This window comes from Euprymna scolopes, chromosome 22, assembly GCF_053919585.1.
Source record: "Euprymna scolopes isolate OS-2025 chromosome 22, ASM5391958v1, whole genome shotgun sequence".
NCBI classification, from domain to species: Eukaryota; Metazoa; Mollusca; class Cephalopoda; order Sepiida; family Sepiolidae; genus Euprymna; species Euprymna scolopes.
Window position 1 is genome coordinate 27624723 of NC_136503.1, and position 10519 is coordinate 27635241.

The window sequence follows — 10519 nt, forward strand, 5'->3', positions numbered from 1 at the left end:
ACAGTAAGACTCTTGAGTTACACGGAAAGATCCTTCAGTTCTACAAAAAGATTCTGGAGTTCGACAGATAGATTCTGGAGTTCTACAAAAAGATTCTTGAATTCGACTGAAAGATTCTTCAGTTCTGCAAAAAGATTCTTGAGTTCGACAGAAAGAGACTTGAGTTCGACAGAAAGATTCTTGAGTTAGACAGTAAGATTCTTGATTTCGACAGAAAGATTCTTGAGTTCGACAGGAAGATTCTTCAGATCGACAGAAAGATTCTTCAGTTAGATAGAAGGATTCTTCAGTTCGACAGAAAGATTCTTGAGTTCGACAGATAGATTCTGGAGTTTGACAGATAGATTCTGGAGTTCTACATAAAGATTATTGAGTCCGACAGATAGATTCTTGAGTTCGACAGGAAGATTCTTGAGTTCGACTGAAAGATTCCTCAGTTTACAGAAAGATTCTTCAGTTCGACAGAAAGATTCTACAGTTCGACAGAAAGATTCTTGAGTTCTACAGAAAAATTCTTGAGTTCGACAGAAAAATTCTGGAGTTTGACAGAAAGATTCTTGAGTTCGACAGAAAGATTCTTGAGTTCGACAGAAAGATTCTTGAGTTCGGCAGAAAGATTCTTGAGTTCGACAGAAATATTCCTGAGTTAGACAGTAGTCTTCTTGAGTTCGACAGAAAGATTCTTGAGTTCGACAGAAAGATTCTTGTGTTCGAACGAAATATTCTTGTGTTCGACAGAAAGATTCTTGGGTTAGACAGAAAGATTCTTTAGTTAGACAGTAAGATTCTTGAGTTCGACAGAAAGATTCTTCAGTTCGACAGAAAGATTCTTGAGTTCAACAGAAATATTCTTCAGTTCGACTGAAAGAGTCTTGAATTCGACAGAAAGATTCTTGAGTTTTACAGTAAGATTCTTGAGTTCGACAAAAAGATTCTTGAGTTAGACAGTAAGCTTCTTGAGTTCGACAGAAAGATTCTTGAGTTCTACAAAAAGATTCTTGAATTCGACTGAAAGATTCTTCAGTCCTACAAAAAGATTCTTGAGTTCGACAGAAAGATTCTTGAGTTCGACAGAAAGATTCTTGAGTTCGACAGAAAGATTCTTGAGTTAGACAGTAAGCTTCTTGAGTTCGACACAAAGATTCTTGAGTTCGACAGAAAGATTCTTCAGTTCGACAGAAAGATTCTTCAGTTCGACAGAAAGATTCTTGAGTTCGCTAGAAAGATTCTTGTGTTCGATAGAAAGATTCTTGAGTTCGACAGAAAGATTCTTGAGTTAGTCAGTAAGATTCTTGAGTTCGACAGAAATATTTTTCAGTTTGACAGAAAGATTCTTGAGTTCGACAGAAAGATTCTTGAGTTCGACAGAAAGATTCTTAAGTTCCACAGAAATATTCTTGAGTTCGGCAAAAAGATTCTTTGGCTATACAGAAATATTCCTGAGTTTGAGAAGCTGCGCCTGAAGAAGGCCGAGAATTACATCCTCATTTAAAAAAATTCAGAACCGAAATACTTCATTATTGTTTCTTCTTTTCGATCATTCACTGAATTATTTATTTATTCCTCTTGCCGTCTCAAGACTAGTCTTATCCACTGCCAGCAGAAATGGACCAATTACAAAAAGTGTTCATTAATGTCTCTCGCAACTTTAGAAATAATCGGTTTTAGCTTCGACCTAATAGTTGCACAGTTTGAGCATTTTTGTGTTTCTTTCAAATTATCACTGCACAATCTCTACTATTATATTATCTTGTATTTTATTCATTATATTATATTATTATATTTATTATATTATACTATGTTATCATTATACTATATTATTATATTATATCATTATCTTTATTATAGTATATTATTATATTCATTATATTATATTATTATATTTATTATATCATTATATTTCAAATGATTCCGCGTTTAAGCTTGGGTGTACCTCACCATTTTATTTGAATTCTTTCTTATTAATGTTTAACCGGGTATGATGATGGTGGTCTGAGTACAGTGAATTCTCATGTGAGTCTTCAGGTTTGATTTTCTATTGAAGGCGCGTGTGCATAGGTTGCAGGTAAATGGCTTCAGGTTTGTGTGGATGATTTTGTGCCGTACCAGGTTTCCATATTGTCGAAATTTTCTGTCACATTGCTCGCATTTGAATGGCTTTTCACCCGTATGGATACGCTAAAAAAAGAAAGAAAGACAGAAAAAAAACAAATAATCAATAAGATATCAAATTATATATAAACTACCAGGCTTCCCGGCGTTGTCTGGTCGTAAAAAATGCATAAATATTATATTTTAATTCATACAGAAACGGCGACATGTGCATGTGATATATTTTTTCTAAGCCGTACCCTTATTGTAAGTAAAAAAAAGAAAAATACTCGAGCTAAGATCGAAACCAAAACCTAATGACATTGAGTAAAGTACGGTAACCATTAGACCAGCGTGACATGTCTTTAAAAATATTTTCAAATTACTTATTCTTAACATAAGTAATCTGTAATGCGAACTATTCACGCATGCGCATTCGTGAAACAGTTAGGAATCGTAAAAATCCGATGACTCCCACGTACCAATTTTTCAATTTTGACTCCTTAACAGCCCGATTTTTCGGGTGAAAACCGATTAAAAAGAGTCCCACATGTCTGAATGTCCTATCTACTAAATTTACAGTCAACACCAAAGCCTACCGTGATGTGCGATGATCGCCTAGTACAATCAGGTGGCTGCTAACTGACTTTGGGTGTGCTAGCAGGACTCGGCGTCGGCCCATTGCTATAAAATAGGTAGAACAGAATAAATTCTCTTATATCGATCTAGTTATCTATCTAACTTTGTAGTTATTTATCTATCTATTGATCTAGCTATCTATCCATCTCGATCTATCTATCTGTCTATCTATCTATCTATCTAACTGGAGAGGTAGACAAGAGATGGATATGATGATGTTTTCATAAAACCTGCCAAAATATTACAAAGCTAGATCATAGACAAGTTTACCGAAAGATCTGGTCAGCTGATCGGATCTACATGTATGTTACGTGTGAGTCACGTGATCAGGTTAGCTGGAGATCATCGAAGAGTTGGAACTTGGAATTGAAGCAGAGCGGTTGGGCTTTTACGGTTGTCTCTCCTCCCCTCTTTGGAGGGAATGGCGTGTCTCTCAATGTAGACTGTTAAGACCACAAGCAAAGAAACTCACTTTTCATTCTTCTGCGATCGACATATGGAAAATGAATAAAAACTAATACGAAAGCCAATCATCGTCTTGGAGAAGTGTCTTTCGTTCCAAAAGGTTCCAGCCTCCTCCAAGAACAAGATGAAGTCAGGATGGGCCAGGTTCAGTGAGCAGAGAAGATAAAGATATGTCGAATATACACATAGGACACACACACACGCACGCATATGAACATTAGACGATCACGAAATATAAAATGGGTTCAGAAAATGAAGAACCACTAATAGACATTTAGTAACACATTTTGGGCACGTCACAAACAAACACGAAACGTATACACCTGTTTACATGGGTGTCGTTCATGTTAGATACGTAACACCATGTCCAAAGAGACCCAGGCTTGTCTTTAGGAGGAGCGCTGCAACTTTGTACCTTTCTCTCACTAGCCCACTTCCTCCAACCTGAACCCGTTGAACTACTTTGCTTGGCCATACGTCCAGAATATAATCAAGATGACCTCCACAACACTAAATCTAGACTAATCACCGTCATTCGCTGAATATTCGCCGCGTTCTCACCGGCGCTTTCGGAAAAGACATGCTTCTTGTTCCAAACTCGTATCAAGGCGGTGATTGAAGCTGAATTTGCCTACATTGAATAAATGTCATAATCACCTGAAATGATTTTTTTAATAAAAGTTTAAAAATAAAGTTGTAGTGTTTTCTTTAGGGTGACAAATTTATCATTTCCTCTGTAGATCACACTGACACAAATGTTTTTTTTACGTTTGAGAAAATAAATGCATATTTAAATTGTGTTTTTACGGAAATCGGAAAAAATAACAACTTTATAGTTAAATATTTAGAGATTTATAATGAATCGGAATCGGATTCGTCAATTGTATCCGAATCGAGAATTAAGTACGGAATCAGTAATTGTATCGGAATCTGGAAAAATATTCTAATCGTCCCATCACTAATATAAATGTATAACTAATGTTTGTTTGCTTGTTAAGCCGGAACATTTTGTGATACTGCGATCGATATCGAAATCGAAAAATGTGTGTGTATGTGTGTGTGTGCATGTGCGTGTGCGTGTGTGTGTGTGTGTTCTATAAGTGCCTCTCCAGTGAAAAAGTTCCAGATAAATGGAGGAATACATCAGTAGTCATCATTCAAAAGAAAGGAGACATTGTAGATATTAACAACAATCGGCCAATCAGCATTCTGCCAGTGACATACAAGGTATTCTCTCAAGTCTTTGCAAAGACGTTTGCTAGAGACATCAGACAGTCATCAATAGCAAGAACAAGCAGGTTTCAGAGCAGCTTACTCCACCATCGACCGTATCCAGGCTGTTAGTCAATTGCAAGAGAAAGCCAATGAATTCAAGATCTCACTGTGCCTTGCCTTTGTGGATAACGAAAAGGCTTTCGACTATAGAGTTTGATCCACTGTTCACTGCCCTTGAGAACCAAGGAGTTAACTCTACATACATCACATAGCTGAAAGACCTGTATAGTGGAGCTACCTCTACATTAAAACTCCATCATGACAGCACCAAGATCAAGCTAGAGAGGGAAGCAAGACAAGGTAACAACATCTCACCAAAACTCTTCACAACCTGTCTCCAGGATGCAATAATCTATCGGATTAAGTGGGAGGGTAGGGGAGTCAACATCGATGGCGAACACCTGTCACATCTCATCTTCTCTAATGATATAGTACTGATGGCACACTCTCCTCAGGAATTAAATGACATTCTAAACGACATCCACTCTCAGGGGAAACCGGTTGGACTCAACATGAATCTTGGGAAAACCAAGATGATGTTAAACCAGCACGATGCCAAGTTGCCATTAATTGTTGATGAAAAGACCATTAAGGAAGTTGAAATTTATATCTACTTGAGAAAGAAAATTACGAAAGATGGAGATATCCTCTCTGAGATAAAGAGAAGGACAACATTGGGATGGGCAGCTTTTGGGAAAGTAAAGAATATCATGAGAAGCCGAAATGCAAATATGTCAATCAAAGGGAAGATCTTCAATGAAGATGATCTACAGTAGTGAAACATGGGCTCTGACAACTCTCCAAAGTGAAATCTTGGCAGTGGCACATAGGAACATGGAGAGGATAATGTTGGGCATCACTCTACAAGACAGAAAACCAAACATCTGGATCCGCCAACAAACAAGAGTTATTGATATCAATACTCCCATCAAAACATCCAAACACAGATGGGCAGAGCACGTAGCTAGACATGACAACAGATGGTCCATCAAGACAACGGAATGGACACCTCGCGAACATATTTGGCTAAAGGGAAGTCCAAGAACGAGATAGAGGAAGACCTGATACAACAACTGAGTCTCACGTGGCAGCGAATAGCTCGGGACAGAGTTAAACGACTAAAGTTCAGAGAGGGGTTGAGTGAAAAAACCCTTATTGATTGATTGATTAATTGATATATGTATGTATATATATATATATGTGTGTGTGTGTGTGTGTGTGTGTGTGTGTGTGTGTGAAGAGAGAGAGTATCAATAAAATAAGAAAATTACAATATATATATATATATATATATATATATATATATATATATATATATATATATATATATGAAGATGAATGAAATCCGACGATATGAAAAATAGATTGGTGGTGGAATGACCTGAACGCTCAACGTTTCGCCCGATTTGTGCGGGTTTTTTCAAGAGGGGTGGCCATTCACGAAGAGATCGGAAGATTTTGGGCTATATATAATGATGAGGGGAGAGCAGCATGTTTTCTTATGTAAATTAGATGCCTATATACATATATACATTTTATGATTACAGAAAATAATAATAATAAGTTGGAGTAAACTAGCGCAGTGATTTGAAAGATTACGTCTAAAAATAAAAAAAAAAGTAATAAAATAAATAAGTTGATAAAATGAGATGAGAAAATTAATTGGTCTAAAATATCGTAGAGATTTAAAAGATTGTGTCTCGAAATATAACGTAATAGATTAAATAAATAGAAAGAATAAAATGAAACGAGATTACGAAGGGAGTTTTTAAAAATTAGAGTCAATTAAATTGAGATAAAATAGCGTAGTAATTTGAAAGATGACGTCTAAAAATAAGAATAAAAAGTGATAAAATGGCGTCTATAAATAGACAATAGTAAAATAAAATACAGTAAATAAGTAAACTAAAAATAATAAAATAAAGTGAAATTACGAATGGATCTTTTATATATATATATATATATATATATATATATATATATATATATATATATATATATATATATATTTCAAGTTTAACCAGTGTCTAAATCGTTCTCTTTAATAATTATTTTCGACCATTTCTTTGTTTAATTATGTAATTAAATGGGAGATTATAGCCGACTCAATTAAACGTCGTGTGGATCTGTTATGTATGTATTTAAGGAAAGTCGCTTTGTTAAAATTAAAATGGTGGTCGTTCGCCATGACGTGACAAAATATAGCGTTGAGTGTATTGTTGTTTTCACATCTCTTTTGTGTTCATATATTTTTTATTTAAATTTCGTTGAGTTTCTCCTACGTATATTTTCCCACAATCAGGGCAGGGTATGGAATATATTCCGGCCTTGATGTTTAACTCTTTAACAATTAGGGACCTAACACGTAAAATTATGACTAATACCAACACTAACATCAAGGCCGGAATATATTCCATACCCTACCTTGATTCTGAAAAATTATTATATTGTACCCAATATATAGAAGTGATTTCAAAAGTAATCGCCGTTGCCTCGGACTGATTGACGATCAACAAAGTTTTCACACTCCCATATTTTATTGTCAATTTTCTGCCTAAAAACTTGAAATTTAGTATTTTTGACCTGTGGAACGGAGAAATATATATATATATATATACCAGAAGTATTATCGTAAATCAGCATTACATAAGGGAACCATATATATTCTAATGTTGTGGAAAAGAACCTAAATGAAAGTATGAAAACCATCGACAAATATCGAAATTAAGTTTATATATAGATATGCAAACCTTTGTCATGGTAATTACTTCAGACACCGCGGTAAAGTAGAAAATATAACACCCAGTATACCACTTTCATTTAAACCATGTAAATAAGCCTATATATCTGTTCAGTTGACTGTTAATTTGGCTATATGAACATAGACATATATGTTATAAATAAACAAACAAACAAATAAATAAATGATTTTAAAACGGAAAACAAATGAACGGAGAAAAAAGTGAATAATAAAATAAATAAATAAATAAATAATGAAAAAAGTGAGGAATAAAATAAATAATTAAATAGAACTTGTCAATAAAATAGATGATAATGAAGTTGCCACCACAAAAGAAAAAACAACCATAAACCCCAAGATAAGAAAGTGGCGGCGATTAGGGTATTATATTACTTCAGATCAAATCGAAAACTTAGGCTACTAAACAACCGCCAACTTAAAATAATCCCAATACCTCCCCGCTGCTACAGCTTAATCACACGGGATTATACTTCACCCTTCTCCTTCCCCCCACCCCTATTTCCTTCTTTCACCACATTTCATTGTAAACCCCCCACATCTAACATTCAAAAAGTATACACCTATTTTCTTCAAGAAACTAAACCACACCCGGATATCTTATAAAAACAAATGTACTTTTGACTTTACTTTCAATATCGCTTCATTTTTGGTCTGATGAAGTGGTTTCCTTTAATTGGGATACCACTGAAACATGTATGCACATTTGTAACCAATAATGTTTGTATAATAAACAGACTATATATATATATATATATATATATATATATATATATATATATATATATATATATATATATATTAGGTTGTCCGGAAAATAATGGCCATTTCAGGAAGTCTGTTTTGAAATTGGATTTTATCATAGGATTTTTATTATATTTCAGGTAAGCATCAACATGATTATTGATTTATATGTGCTCTTTAATAATTTCTTACTTTTTTCTTTCAGTAAACGTTTTATGAGCGAATGAGCCCATAATTTGGAATATGAGAAAAGAAGACGTACGATTACTTTTCCTGCATGAGTTTAAGCTTGGTAACAATGCTTCTCAAACAACTGCAAATATCAATAGGGCATGGGGAGAAGGCATCACAAGTGATAGAACAGTACGAAGGTGGTTCCAGAAATTTCGTAGTGGTGATGAGAGCCTTAAAGATGAAGAAGGTAGAAGACGGTCATCTAATCTTGACAATGAAAATTTGAGAGCCATTGTTGAGCAAAACCCACGGCAAAGTGTCAGGGAAATGTCTCGGGAACTTGGTGTCAGCAGTTCAACAGTGTCGGACCATCTGAAGCAAATTGGCAAGGTGAAAAAGTTCGACAAATGGGTCCCACATGAGTTCAATGAAAATCAACAAGCTCAACGTTTTAAAGTGTGTTCGATGCTCTTTTTGCGAGACATTAATGATCCATTTCTTGACCGAATAGTCACCTGTGACGAAAAGTGGATCCTTTATGATAATCGGAAACGATCAGGTCAATGGTTTGATTGTGATGAACCACCCAAACATTTTCCAAAGCCAAAGTTTCACCAACAGAAGATTATGCTGACTGTTTGGTGGTGTGCAATTGGTGTTATTCATTACAGCTTTCTGGATGCTAATCAGAGCATCACGGCAGAGGTTTACTGCAATCAACTCGAAGAAATGCATCATCATTTACAAAAATTGAGACCGGCATTAGTGAATAGGCTTGGTCCAATCCTGCTCCATGATAATGCGCGGCCTCATGTTGCGAGAATGACACTGCAGAAACTCACAGACTTGGGATACGAAACTTTACCACATCCTCCTTATTCTCCAGATCTTTCACCCACGGACTACCATTTTTTCAAGCATTTAGCCGCTTTTTTAAGCAACAAAACTTTCAGATCTAATGCAGAGGTTGAATCTTTTTTGAAAGATTTCTTAGCATCTAAGCCAAATAATTTTTATCAACGAGGCATAAATGATCTAGTTGATAGATAGCAAAAATACATGGCTGTTCAAGGATCATACTTTGACTAATTTCAATGTCTAGTGTCACCTATTTGATTAATAAATCCTTTTTCTCTAAAATTGGCCATTATTTTCCGGACAACCTAATATATTAAGAAGTAAAAATTCAAGTTTTCAAGTCAGGAGCTCCTGTAAACTTCAAGAGAATATAAATATAAATATTTATATAACCAGATAAAAAAGCCCATTAAGATCAAAATAGGAATTAGAGCTCGTCATAAAATAACAGAATTAAAGCCTGTAAATTATAATTTACAAGAATGTATTGTTAGACAGGATACTCCAGAAGAAATATTAAGATTTTAGCAAAATAATTATTATAGCGAAGCTATGATTTTGCTGATACTAGTATAAAATGAATCTGCATCATATAAAACTAATTATATATACATAAAAATCAGTGGAAAGAGATTATGAAATGCCGAACAAAATACAAAATGAAAAATGTAAGTGAAAGGATATGGTGTTATTAGGTTGGTCTAAGTCTTTCCTCTCATAAATTCTTAATTCTTATTTATTTTGGAGTATCCTGGATACTCAAAAAGATATAAGAAATAAGAGTATCCTGGATATTCAAAACGAAATAAGAATTAAGAATTCCTAAATTTACGAAGTTTCAAAGAATGTGTTCTTTTCATTATTCATATATATATATATATATATATAACTTCTCTTTTTATTTACGTCATTTATTTATTTACGTCGTGCTACTTAAGCTGCGAGTATGTGTCTATAAAGAAATTAAAAACTGGATGTTGGGTTGTTCGTGGTTGGCCAATAAAATAGTTTCTACGATAAACGTGAAATTGGTAAGTATATAATAATGTCGTGGATTGACATATGCTTATTATCTTCTTCAGTTTTCAACATACGACAAAGAAAAATACGATTTTGAAGAAGGATTTTTATCACATTTTTTACACAGAAATCATCAGTTATCAAGGCCCGGAGGCCACTCGAGGATAAAGGTTAATGCGTATACATTAGCCAATGTAATTATAGCATAGTAAGCATTAGTAGTGGGAATTTTGTAAATTGGATTACTGAAGGGGACTTGTTTACGTTGGACTTGAAGACAATCAGATTGTAGTCAGCTGAAAAGCAGGCAATCAGAAGAGAGTTCCACAGGCGTGCAGTTCTAAGAAAGAAGCTTTGTTCGTGGAATCTACATTTAGGTCTAGGCACAGAGAAGGAGTGTGGAAAATTATTGATAGTGGTTTCGGCTAGACGAGTGTTTTTCGTGAAAGTTTGGCGAGGGGGGGGGGCGTAGATTGAAGCTCAGATGAACACTTG